Here is a 15,224-nt window from a genome sequence, read left to right as displayed (position 1 = left end):
TTTAAATCGGTGTTTAATCTGACCTAACAATTCAAGCTCCAATATTATCGTTGCGGATCTTGTTGTTCCATTAATATAGATTTGTACTTATTTTAATTGATTGTCCCAGGTGTATAGATTTTCTAGCTTACATTCAAATAAAAAAAATAAAAATAAAAATTAATGTTGTGATGTCATACACTTAGTTGTTGACGGTAATTAGAAAGAAATACTCCATTCATTCTCTAATGTTTTTTCTATTTTGAATATTTCATCTTTAGAAAAGATAAATTTGATATATAGTTTTTAGATATATTTATAAGATAAAAAATATCCATGTAAAATCTTGTAGATTTGTCTTAATGTATACTTTTTATTATGTATTGTTTATAATTTTTTATCAAGGGTATTAAGAGATATTAAGACTCAAAATTTGTTTTAAAAACTATGTAAAAAGTAAACAAGAAGAGTAAAAAAGAACGTAAGAAGTACATAGATTATTTAAATAACAAAAATGATTTACTTTTGGTGATAAATACATTTAATAATAATAATGTAGAAGATTCAATTAATGAAAACAGATTCATTCTAGTTAGAATAATCAGGAATGATCAAATGAGAAAATAGGTAACTTAATGAAGGAAAAAAATGAAAAGGGAATAACTTAATTTGTTTATTATTCTGGCCTTGATTGTTTTTAATTATTTTTTTTTTGTCATAGTATAAGTCTTAATTTTTATCTTACATTGTTTTGTCGTCTTTTTTTGTCATGTATTAACGTAATTTTGCTTTGCTTTCGTTTCATTTGAAAGTCTTTCTCGAGTCGAGAAACTCTTTTATTGTATCAATAAATATTAACATTATCTATTTGTTAATAAATCAATATATATATATATATATATATATATATATATATATATATATATATATATATATATATATATATATATATATATATATATATATATATATATATATATATATATATATTTCTATAATAAACATTATCTTTATTTATTGTGAATATGTTTACAAATTTATTACTTCTATTAAACAATTTTATCCATTTATCTCAAAAAATTAAATATTTTATCTTATTTATTTTATATTTATTTGATTTTAAATATTTCAATTAATTGATGTAGATTATACAAATTTTTAAATAAATTCATTTCTTTTTGCATTATATTAACAATGAATTTGTTCTTGAAAAATCCAAAATGAGAAAAAGTCTTGAGCATTCTGAAAACAGATAAGTGTAAAGAAATTTAAAAGGAGAGATGAGAAATTAGAAATGAGAGAAGAGAAATTAGAAATAAAGTTGTGAAATAAATGAGTTCTTTTTATAGAAAATATTTGAACCTGGCGACGACTTGGCTACGCTCCTTCCTCGAAGCAATATTTTTTTAAATTAATTTTTTTTTAAATTTAAAAATTAAGAAAAAAATGGCAACGACCTAGTTATGACCCCAAGTGGTCACCCTTGTTGGGGAAAACCTAGAGTCGTAGCTAAGTCGTTGCTATGTTTTTAAAAATAGTAAATAAATTTTTTAATAAACTGGCAACGACCTAGGGGCGATCTCTAGGCCGTCGCCGCCCCTAGGTCGTCGCCATTTTCACATCTAGAACTATGAAATGTTTTGTCGTCGATGTACTCTCGCCAAGCCATCTCTATTTTCTATAAAAGACGACGAACTTTTGATCGTCGCCTCTTGTCCTTTGTAATTTTATCAAATTTTTGTAGTGATCAAAACATCCACTTGTTAGAAAACCATTAGGTGAGAAGAGATCAGAGATGTCGAAGATGACCTTAATAGCAAAAGTGAAGAAGAATACGACGAATTATGATTTTCTAGATCATATGACCGCATTTATTTTTTAGTTGTAAATTAGTTTTAGATATTATTATTAGTATTATATTAATTTAGAATTGGATAATCTTAAATATCAATATTTTCTGACATTGATTTTTTTTTTTCCATGTAATTAATCCTATATATTATTGAATTCGAATTTTGATGTTATTGTTGTTAGCAATAATTTGAATTTCGATTCTAGTAGACCTTATAAAAAAATGTTAAAATTAATTTTTAAACGATAATAACGTAGGATTTATAAGCATATTAGTGCACGACACAATTTGAATTTCATTTGTTGTGTTGTTGATAAGTACCTACTTTGGCTACGTGCATGCCAAGAGAATTCTTGGTGACGAAGTCAAAAGACTGCTTCATTCTTCCATTAATTAGGGTTGAGGGTTTATGTATATATTATAAATTTGATATTTCAAAATAAAACTAACTTAAATACCTTAAAATGGACTTATTTAATTAAATATATGCTCAAATTATGAGCACTACAAGGAGACATTTCACATCATTAAAACCGACGTGAAAGACTAGCTAATATCATGCATTAAATAAATTTTAATAAATTTTGGAGTAGAAATATTCATGTAACCACTTTGACAAATCAAATAAATTTAGTAATATGGTTTTTCATTGAAATAATCAAATTAATTTGCTTATTTACATGTTAAATTAATTAGATCAATTTATTTTAATTGTCCATCAAAAACTTTTATAGAGTCCTGCATTTTAGAAAATAAGTTCAAGGTTTTTTTCTTACAATAAAACAACATTCTTAGATGTTAGATAGACAATTTATCTCACCTATTCAAATTTTGTGTTGGGCGTTGGGATAATCTACCATAAAAGTTATTTATATAATGATGTAGTCCCAAGTATGGGTTACACCAAGTTTCCGCATTTCTTGAATAAGTCGTAGAAAAGATATATACAAAGTTTTTTGTATATTACCAATGGGCACATGTTATGAGTTAAATAACCTAATTTTTTCTTAATATAAATTAGAAATATTAATCTTAACTTCAGTTTATTTTCCTAGAGTAAATTCAGTAATTGGATGACTTGCTATAGCAAGTTTTTATTTATTTTTAAAAATAGATAAATTAAAATAAAATGTCGAAAAAATGTAAAAAAAATGTTAAATTTTTTTTATTGTTCAGAATTTCTTATGTAAATTTTTAAATTTTTTTCTAATTATAAATTTATTTTCAGATTATTGTTTTGGTAATTACTTATTATAGTAGATGACGAAGTTATTTGAGTTTACTCAAGACAAATACACCTAAAGTTAGGTTATTCATAGTTAATTAATATGTGAGATTATTGTAGAAAAATCATAAAAATGTTAGATTATTCTAGATAATTTTTCCTACAAATTATTAGTATATATTCTCCTTGTTTTGAGCATGTCTTAATAAGAGAAAATCTCTCATAAAAATAGTCTAAAACCTAAAACGCTATTTAAAAGGGAATTTGTATGGTTTAGGTTGCTCACAAATGTCATAAAAAGTTGGCTTGAGGTGAACATTGGTAATAATCTATGTGAGAGATCTGACCTTCAAACACTATAACTAGTGATGGCCACGGAGCGGGTTTCCCGGAACCGAACCGGTGCCGAACCTCTTGAAACCGTCTCGAAACCAGAACCGTTCGCGACAGGTTCCGAACCGGCCTGAACCGCGGAACCGTAAAACCGCCGGAAAAAAAGTTGCTGGAACCGTGAAATCGCCGGAAAAAAACTGCTTGAACCGGACCTAAGAACCGCGGGTCGGAACCGGAACCGGTCCGGGTGAACCGGAACTGGAACCGGAACCGGTCCGGGTGAACCGGAACTGGAACCGGAACCGGTCCGGGTGAACTAGACCACAGGTTCCGTGGAACCGGAACCGGAACCGGTCCGGGTGGACCGGCCCACAGGGTTCCATGGAACCGGAACCGGTCCAGGTGAACCGGCCCACAGGTTCTTTGGAACCGTTCGAAAAAGAGTCGTTAACTAGCCGTTGTGATTTTTACTATAAATATATATCACTTTCAATCATTTTTATTTACAACTCATCTCTTCTCCTACTCTCACTACTTACTCTATCTACTTAATTACGTCTCCTACTCTCACTACTTACTCTATCTACTTAATTACGCAATTATTCTCTTAATTACATAATTAGTCTTTTAATTATTTCTTAATTTAGTTAATTACATAATTAGTCTATTAATTATTTATTTATTTCTTAATTCTATTATTATTTCAATATTATCATGTCTTGTTTTTTGAAAAAAGCCTCTAAAAAGTTACTAAAATGGCAAAATCATTGGAAGGTTCTAGCTCCAAAAGAAAGGCCACTTCAACTCCGTCGATATCAACAATACCTTCCATTAGTAATTATAATTATGAACCAAATTATCCAGAAGGGTACGACCAAGAATTACACGATTATGCAGAAGAAGTGGAAAGAGAAATACAAATTGATGAAGAAAAAGAACAAGAAGAGGAACCAACGACCCCTATTGGGATACATAGATCTCGACAGTCATCAACAAGATCACATGAAGAACAACTACAACAACAACAATAAAGACAAGCTCGTGGTAAACGAGTCAATTTCCAAACTATCGGTTAGTTTTATAATTTTATTCTCCAAATTGATTAAGTTTAAAATTATTATTTATTTATATATTGTGGTATTTGAGTATGTCTTTATATTTAAATTTAGATGAAGATGAACCAGTAAGACAAATTTGTGAAAGTAACCCATATTACTATTTTTTAGTAATAAGTGAGTGTATTACTAATTTTTATCATCTTCTTAAACATTCGCATAATGATACTAACCCATATTTAAAGCCGATTCTTGCAGATATGATGGATAAGTGGAAGACATACTTTACCGATTTTCCTTTTATTTATGGAATTGCAACCATTTTAGATCCATGTTTTAAGACAGAAGTCCTTACTAAAGTAATTGGATTTTACTACCAATCATTAGATCGCCCGCCTAGTGATGTACATAATTATGTTGGAACTTGTAAAAAACTTTTAGCAGAACTTTATGATTACTATGCTAGTGTATATAACCCAAAACGCGATACGTCTAGGCGTGCTAGCGTCTCGGCACGTCCCTGTTATTATAATTCCGTAATAGCTAATATAATGAGCCAAGATGATAGTTTTGTAGGATCATCTTCTTCTTCACCCTCCACTACATATTTAGAATTAGATAATTATTTAAACATCACTTTGAAATTGACCAAGGTACCTATAATATTTTAGACTGGTAGAAAGAAAAATCTATAAAATTTCCCATATTATCGAGAATTGCAAAGGATATCCTTGCAATTCCTGCTTCTACGATTGCGTCGGAGTTTGCTTTTAGTGCAGGTAGAAGAGTTTTAGACGAAAAGAGATCTCGTCTTGCTCCACATAGTATTCAAATATGTGTTTGCAAGAAAGATTGGGATCAAGCGGAGATTCGAACACAAGGACTAAGGAATGATGATGATCAAGGCGATGATGATGATCCATGGACGATGATGGATACATCTGTATCATCGTCAGGAGGAGAGTCAGCGGAAGCATCTAACCAACCAGATGATGATGACGAAGACGAATAGGATCCATCGGACAACGATAAATCAACATTCAATAACTACAAATAAAAGGTATGACAAAGAACTACATGGGATTTCATTCCTTCGGGATACGTAGGCAGCTTAGTATTCCTTTGGGTACTAGGTTCAAGTCCATTTTCTCCCTCTTTTTTTATTAATCGTCTTTATCGACATTATCGTTGATTTTTCTTATTAATTTATTATTTTCATTCTTTTTAGTAAATATTTTAATAGCGATTACAACTTTACAAGCAATGAATTTCGCTAATAATCAAGTAATCATCAAAAGTACATCCGCAATATTATAGTATTTTTATATTATATAAATATTTAAAGGAAAAATAAAAATGGAACCGATGGTCCGACCCGCCCGTCCCGCGAGTTGGAACCGCCGGAACCGCCTCATGAACCGCCAAGAAACCGTTTGGAACCGTCCGGCACCGGAACCGTTCGCGACAGGTTTCAAATGGAATCGGAACCGGATGGAACCGGAACGAAAACCGACCCAACCCGGACCGTGGACATGCCTAACTATAACATATGATGACATGATGTAATATGGAAGATAGTAATGTATGTGATTGATCAAAACATTAGGGAAAAAATGCTTCAAGAGATCTGAGGGTAGACTTTAGGAGCTGTCGCCACCATGAATAAATGTTAAAATACCGATGGCAAAATTGCAACAGACCACCTACTCATCACCAATAGCAAAGGAAGGGCGACGGCTGTTCCATCGCCCTTTGTTTTCTGGAAAATGGTGACAATTGGGGGTCATAGCCATCTCGTCGCCAAGTGGTTTTAGGAAAGGGCGACGGATGAGCGGTGACCTCGTTGCCAACCCTTTTCAATAGCTCTTTTTAAAAAAGAAAAGGGCGACGGTTGGGGCTTATAGCCACTTCATCGCCATGTTCTTCCGCACTTTTTTGAATTTTGAATTTGAATACGACGATGGCTTTGTGGCTACCGTGTCATCGCCATATTTTTTTTAAATAAACGAGACATATCCTTTCATTGGTATTCAATATTCATTGTTATATTTCGCAAACGAAAGCAAAAATGGGTTTGATAGAGGTTTGTAATTTAATTCTTTTTATAATTTATTACATAATTTATTTGTTTTTTCATTTTCATGAATTGTTTTATATATTTGTATTGTCATTAATTCACTTTAATAATCAATTGAATGATTATATTATTATAAGATATAGATATTAAAAATGAAGGTTAGTCAAGAAAGAAGTTGGATGTACAACAAACAAAAAAAATGAAAAGTTTAGTTTAAGATTTATGAGAGGGTTACAAGAGTTTTTGGATTTTGCTCGTAGAAATAGCCTGACTTCTGATATTAAATGTCCTTCTAAAAAGTGCAGAAGTCTTTTTTATAAGGAACCAAATGAAATAAAAGAAATCTAATGAGAAAGGATTTTGTTAAAAATTAATATGAGTGAGACTATCATCAAAACACAGAGGTAAGAACTATTTCTGATGCTATAGAAGTAGTAGGAGCTCAATCGACAAACAATTCAAATCCTTACTCACAAATGACATATGATGCAGCTACTACTAGTATATTCCCAGACATTTACCATTAGTTTCTTCCCCTACAATCTGATATTGTACCGGTAGATGATGAATCACCGCTACACGTCGACAAAGATCCAAACCCTTATTGTCGACAGTTATTTGAAATGTTGAATTCTGTAAATAGTCCATTATTTGAACGTTTTAAGAATCAGACCAAGATGTCTATTATTGGTCTATTAACAAACTTGAAGACAAACCATTGCATCACTGAGGGGTATTACGACGTTATTTGTGCTATTGTGAATGAAGTGTTATCAGAACATAATTTAATAATAAACAACTTTTACGAAACCAAAAACAAATTTTTTAAAAAAAAGATTATGTTTGAAAATTTTGGAAAGAAAAAAAATCAAACACAATTTAGTAGTCGTAAATTTTATAATGCTATATGATGAATTTAATAATATCCTATATTATTTTTTTTGTTTCTAATAATGTTATATATTGGATTCAATAATGTCTTATATTAAATAATGCATTGCATTGATGTTATATGTTGGAAATAAAAATTTTCTTAAAATTTTTGAAGTAGATATATACTTGTAATCACTCTTATTTTGTGAGTTGTTTTATAATTTAGAAATTTTATTAGAGGTGTATTTTTTTCATTTGGGCTAAGGTAGATAAAACACTAGGACCAACACTATTAAAACTCAAGACTTTGACATTATTAGCATTGAAGTTTTATTAGATTAAACCTTTACAATTAAAATATTATTAAAAGTAAATTGGCTTGGTCTAAAATCCAAATGTCTAATTCTTCAATGTCCTTTGACTATTAAAGCAATATGCATGGCAATATTTAACAAGAAAAACAATGTATATCTAATTGGGAGTATGTTGGAGCCATATTAGACAGCTGAACATTTCTAACCAGTGTCTTTTTGTTACTTGTCTCTTAACTCTATATACTTGCCTCCAACTCGTGTTTTTGGAAGAGACGTACATTCAAATTCTTGTCAATTTAATTTAAATTATGAGCAACTTGAACTTTTCCTCTTTCAAATTGATGTTAACCTTGAACCAATCTTTTTGTTCTACAATTTAAAGTATTATTCAAACTAACGTAGTACTCCATTTTATATTAATAAATTCCGCATACTTGTTGATACACTAAATCCGTTTCTAATATCTCTAATTGTTCATAATAAAAAAAATTATAAAAACTTAATATAAATAATATTTACATTGAGACGAATCAAACAAGTTCTCACTTGACTATGTTTTAACTAATATATTAAGAATAAAATACAAAGAAATAGTAATTTGTGAGTCAGTAAGTCTTGTATAGTTATATGAGACCGTCTCATGGTGAGACAAGCCTATGCAAGCAGCCCAAATCATTTATATTAAAATAAAATAATTCAAAACTAAATCTAAAATATTTTTTTTATATATTTTTTTAATAAATTAGAATTGGGTCAACCTATATTAAACTGTCTCGCAGTGAGATGATCTTAATAAAAAATTTGTGTTTATAAGTAATCTCAAAAAATAAATAGGGCACTTGTAAATATGGTAAAATGATAAACATAAAATTACTGATGCATCTTTTTTTTTTTTTTTTGAAAAGCTACAAAAAGATTTAAATAGAGATACAAATAATTAAATTTTCTAAAAGTAAGGAAGTAATTTAGTGCCTAATATGAATAGTTGTAAAATTCACTGATGCTACTGATAATAGCATACTAAATAAAACTAACTTACATAATTACCATTAAATAACTTTAGAGCATGATTCAACACAACTTAGCATGCATGCATCAGTAATTTTGCCCGCTTATTCTGCATTTTATGTTCTCTGAATATTTAGTTTGTCTTTTGGGACAAATATTCTGCACTCGAGTGCATATATTTTTAAATATATTGGAAGGGCGTTTTTCTAAATGTAATGCGCAAGTGTGAATGAGATACATAAATTTTATGTTTCAAGTCTTCTAAATCTCAATATTCTATTTTCTAGCTCCCAAACGATCTTTTAAAGGAATTTTACGTCTTATTTGGAAAGATTCTGAGCATGTCAAACTGACTGTATAGAATTCCGAAAATTTTGGGGTCTCAATTTTAAATTACATAGTATATATTTAGTATTTCAAGATACAAAGTTATTAGAAAAATATCATAATTTTTTAAATTGCACAGGTTCTCATTTTTTCTGTATTAAATTTTATATTCCATAAAATAATATATTTACTCTAATTTCGGGGACGAAACTTCTTTTCAGGGGTAGTCTGTAACACCTCATCATTTTATTGCATCATTACTTATTTATAATGATAATGGGCAATTTTAATATTTTAATAAAATTATTTTGAATTAATTTTAATATTTTATTTATAATTATAAGTATATAAATGCTTATATATTTATATAAATTGCACATTCATAATTACTTAAATAATAATGTCCAATTAAGTTATAGTTGTGATTTCAAATTTGTTAGCATAGGAGGTTGTTTTGGTGATTTTGAGCTTTAAAATAAATGTATTATTTAGATGGGTAAGGTTTGAAAAAAAAAAATAACATATTTATAAAATAAAAAGAGTGAGAAAGACTTGTAAAGACTTTTCAGGGGTAGTCACGCGCAGCCGCCCACAGCCATCACCACAACACCATCCACACAACCACCTAATTCTCTTATCACCCCATTTGTAGGTAAACTAATTCTCTTCCATGTTGAGTTTCTTGTTTTCAATGACAATTTTATCAAGTTTATGAGTAGTGATTTTGAATTAGTTTATTTAATCTTACTACGGGTAAGAGCCTTATTAATGAATTGGGGTTTGAAGGATGAAAGAATTAAAATGATGGTTGTGTGATATTTTTGTGGTGTTTTACTACATGACAACTTTTTTGTATTGAGTGTAGGATTTTTGTTGGACACTATGAATTTCATTGTTATGAGTTCAAGCATTCTTGATGTCATGGTTGTTGCATATTGTTGTTAACTATAAGTATCACTTTAAAGTTTATTAAATGTAGTTGATAAGTGTAATAGTGTTAGTGGTTAGTGGTTAGTAATGGTGTTGGTAGTGGCGGTTGTAAAATGTTAGTAGCATTTGTTAACTACTGTGCGGTTATTGTTAGTGTAGTAATATGATGCCATTGTTGTTGTTAATAGTGATTGACATTGTTGATTTTGTTTATTGTTGTCGTAAGTTGCGTAAACTTAGCCATATTTATTATGATTTATCTTAATAACTCGTTCTTTTTCATTGTTTTCATTTGTTATCACTCTAAACTCAATAGGAACGTAAATTAGTATTACAATGAGTATTTTCATTATTATTTGGTGTAATACACTACATTGTAAAGCTTAAGTCTACTAATTCCTAAAAGTTATGCTAGTGCAAAAAGTATATAATTAGAAGCTTTCTCATTAGATCATACCTTGATATAGAGTTGAGTGTAAATTTTGAGTTGTGGTTAGATTTGTAATCTGATACTTCAGTTCATAAGCTAGTTTAGGAATGAAATCATTGTGTGTGGTTTAAGTACTTGTTAGAACAAGTCGAAACTTGTTTGAATGGCAGTATAGTGCTTTCTTTTAGAGTAAGCAGCTCTTAAATGAGGTTAAGAAATCTTATTAGTTCTACCTTTAAACTCGTATAGGTACTCAGTTTATAAGAGGGGTGTAGACTTACCTTGGCTGATTATTATGGCTTTTGGTCGTGTTGTGGCAGTTTCAGGTACGTACACGCGGTAACTAACTTTTATATGCTTATGTTTCAAAGTATTATCAATATTTGCAACTTTATGCATTGTATTATAAATATGAAGTACTAGAGTAAGTTTTATATATGAATAGTTACTGATGGCGTGTCTCTTGAACTTAGAATGGTATAGACTAGGGATGGCAATGGGTATTGGACCCGACCCGGATCCGTGGATCCGTATCCGTTTTCACGGATCTGGATCCTAAAAAATTAGACCCGTCGGATCCGGATCCGTTAAATTTTACGGGTCCGGATCCGGATCTGAGAAAAATACTCAGACCCCGACCCGCGGATCTGGAGGACCCGTTTTATTTTTATATTTATTTTTTTATATGAAATATATATTAAAATTTATATCCCCTATTCCCCTCCCTCACTGCCTCCCAGTAGTCATGAAGATGAATTACTGTGTCCCTTCAGTTAATCATGAAGATAGAGAAGTTAAGGGTTGTAAGTGAAGATTATCAAATTTCATTGAAATTAGATTTGCCTGATCTAATAATTAGATTACAAGTATTTTAAGTGATTTATTTAATTTGTTAAATATACTCCTAATTATGTGTTTTTTGATTCTAAATTGGAGTATATGTATGGATGGATCATGTAGATTATTTGATTTGATTTTCTTGCATGCATCATGTAAAAAAATTTTCCCATTATTATGATAAGGTTGATTTAATAGTTAGATTATTTTAAAAATTAATCAATATTAAAAATTATATTCTATGAGTCACAATTGAGATTAAAATTTTAAGTTGTATAATATTTTTTTGGGTGATTGATTGTGAAATTATATATATTATTTACATTAGTCTATAAATATCGCTTTATTGCAATTCCAACACATTCAAAAATACAAAAAAAAGCAAAAACAAGTCAGATCTGTTTTGGACCCGAATCCGATACTGGATCCGCAGTATTCGCGGATCCAGATCTGGGTCTTGCAAAACTAGACCCGCGGATTCGGGTTTGGATCTAGATCTGGATCCGGGTCCACCTGGATCCGGTCCAGATCCGACCCGTTGCCATCCCTAGTATAGACGCATAGAATTAAGGTAGTATTTGAAGTTGAGTACAATTCCCTTATTGATAGAATTACATTATGTTTACTTGGAGTCAGATTGATTCCTTTATATATGAATTTAAGTTTATATTTGAGTTACCGGTGGGTCTTGAAAACCCCATGGTTCTCATTGATGGCAAGAGTATATTTGAATTACCAGTGGGTCTTGCAAACCCCAGGGTTCTCATTGACGGCAAGAGTATATTTTAGTTACCGGTGGGTCTTGCAAACCTCATGGTTCTCATTGATAGCAAGAGTATATTTGAATTACAATTGGGTCTTGCAATCCCCAAGGTTCTCTTTGAAAGAAATTTTATTCATTAATAAAAGGTTTATAGTTGAGATTGTCGTGGGTCTTACAAACCCCAAGGTCTTCATTGATAGAATAGTTTAGTGTGATGTGCCCCGTGGGTCTTGCGAACCCCAAGGGTTTTCATTTATAGAAAGATTATGCCTAAGTTTAGTTGCCTCATGAGAGTTAAGAATCCCAAAGATATACTATGATCACACTTACTTTAAGGTAGACAAGCGCCATAAAACCATGCTCATGAGGCGTCAGGTAGTCTGTTAACGCCCTTAGTTAAGTTGATATCATACGTGTCTTATAGAGATGTTATGATTTTGAGAAGAGGAGTGTAAAGATATACATTCCACCCATGCACACATGGTTCGTGTTGGAAAAAAAGAATTGAGATCAAGAAATATAGATGGATGATAAATAGTTATTAGTTATGCTTTGTGTTTTACGAAATCATCTTTATACAGTTGTACAACATAATGTTAGCTAGTCTGTTGGCCTTATTATATTTGGTGTTAGTTACTAACGTGTATGTGTTTGTGCTTATGCTTGATTTATTATCACTTTTTATGATGTTTCTAGTATGATACATTTGGCTAATGGCCTCATGTTGAGCAACAGAAACATCCTAGACAGGTGTATTAGAGCTTCTTCTGCATTGCATTGGGGGAGAGTGATGAGTGCGAAGCATAACACGAGTTATGTATTGGTCTTTCGACTTCATAGCTCTTTTGTAACACCCCGGCAAGTTATATATAATATACGTTAAAGACCTAAAAAATAATCTATACTAATTACAATTTATCAAGAACAAAAATTAGCAAGTTACGCGGCAATCTTGTCTTTTAATTTGCGCATCTCTCCACTTCTCAAAGGGCGTGTTTCCCTCGTAATGTCGTTTAAAACCTATAATATAATATAAAAATAAAAGATTAATATATAAACATTAGATTTTACCAGTAATTATTTAAGCACGTAACAAATACTTACAACATCTATATTTTCGACTCCGAACTCCTTCACGAATTTTATAATATCGTCCATGTATTTCAGCGCGTAGTAGCCGCATTCAACGAAAGAAGGTTGTTGAAAGCACTAAGAATAAATAAATGTTAGTGTCAAAAACGGTTAAAAACACATAAAATCGCAACTTAACACGTAATTTCTAGCATATGACTATGATTTTCAATTCTAACCACTTCAACACAATAATATATACCAAATAGTGTTGTGTGCCAAGTTTCGTGCAAAACAAACCAAGTTTGAGCTACTTTACGTGCGAAATTGCCAAAAACGGTTAAAACGCATAAAATCGCAACTTAACACGTAATTTCTAGCATATGACTATGATTTTCATTTCTAACCACTTCAACACAATAATATATACCAAATAGTGTTGTGTGCCAAGTTTCGTGCATAACAAACCAAGTTTGAGCTACTTTACGTGCGAAATTGACAGAAACGCTTAAAAACCCATAAAATCGCAACATAACACGTAATTTCTAGCATATGACTATGATTTTCAATTCTATCCACTTCAACACAACAATATATACCAAAGAGTTTTGTGTGCCAAGTTTCGTGCAAATCTGATACAAATGTAGTTGTATGAAATGAAGATACCAAAGGAGCCCACACAAGGCTGCATACAGACCTCACGACACAGTAGAAGAGTTTTGTGAAAAAAGAAATGGCGGGTTCGTTTTTATGCTACTGTATATGCTATGTGTACATTTTAATTCTAAAGGCTATTTGCTGTGGTCTAGGGCATCAACCGCAGCAATTAATGCTCCTCATGTGTATTTTCATTTTGCTGTAACGTTATTTGCTGCGGGCCCCCTTGATAACCGCAGCAATTAAGCTATTGTGTAAGGGTTATTTGCTGCGGTCCCTAGCAAAACCGCAACAATTAATTGTTTTTTTCAATTCTTTTTCCTATTTATTGCTGCGAATATATAAAAACCGCAGCAAATGATTAGCAGCAAATACGTTTTTTTTCCACTAGTGTAGGAGGTCATCCATCCCAAGATTGCTCCTCACCAAGCACGCTTAACTGTGGGGTTCTTAGCAAATGAGCTCCATGAAAAGAAGATGCACCTTGTTGATATGAGTAGTCTATCAATCCTTTTCAAATCTCAATCCTGGGTATCACATCTTTTATGTCTTTTGTAAACCTTAGGTTGTATATGTTTTAAGTATGAAGTATTATGTCCTCCGTTGTATTTTCATAATTTCGCTGCGTAGTTGTAGTTTTGTATGTTTTTCAAAAGTATTTTATTCTTTTTAGAACTGAAGCATAGACACTGGAACCACGATCCATGCTTGTCATGGTGATTTGAAGGGCCGACGATGAATTATTCCGTCGTGGTATGAGATTTTAAAGGCTATGATGCCTTGGATGGGTTTAGTTAATTATTGTATTTTATATTCCATCACGCCCTCGATTTTTAGCGGAAATGCTTCCAAAATTTCGACTCACATTTATAAAGATTATTATTTTATTCATTTTATTTTAATGTAATACCCGAATTCCTCCCGTCGTTTGCGGTTTTGGTTCCGTATAAGGGGTCCAAAATTCAGGGGTGTTACAGTCTACATATAAGAATTTGTTAAATGTCAATAGTGTTGTAAGCCGTCACAGTGGTTTTAAAATTTCATCCAAAAGTATATTCTTGGGAAACTAACCTGTATGGCGGTTGTACCCATGCAACCAGCCCAATATTCTAGCCAACTTTAAAGTTTTCAATGCCGATTCTACAGTTTGAGATTTTCATTCCAATGAATATATATGCCCATTCTAATTATTAAAATGTCTATTTCAAGGATTAAAATGCCAATTTTAAGGCTTAAAATGTCTATAAAGATTTTCGAAAAGGCTTAAAGTTAACATCCTACTTTAAAGATTTAAATATCTATTTCAAGTCTTAAAATGTCTATTCCAAGACTTAAAATATCCATTTTAGGGCTTAAAATGCCAATGCTAAGCCTTAACTTTCAATTTTCAAAAGTATTAAATTTAACATCCTACTATAAAGTTTTAAAGCCTATTTTATGTCTTAAATTGTCTATTCTAAGAATTAAAATGCCTACTCTAAAATTTAAATTGT

The sequence above is a fragment of the Amaranthus tricolor genome, chromosome 3 (genome assembly GCF_026212465.1).
Source record: "Amaranthus tricolor cultivar Red isolate AtriRed21 chromosome 3, ASM2621246v1, whole genome shotgun sequence".
NCBI classification, from domain to species: Eukaryota; Viridiplantae; Streptophyta; class Magnoliopsida; order Caryophyllales; family Amaranthaceae; genus Amaranthus; species Amaranthus tricolor.
Note: the sequence above shows the minus strand (reverse complement) of the source record.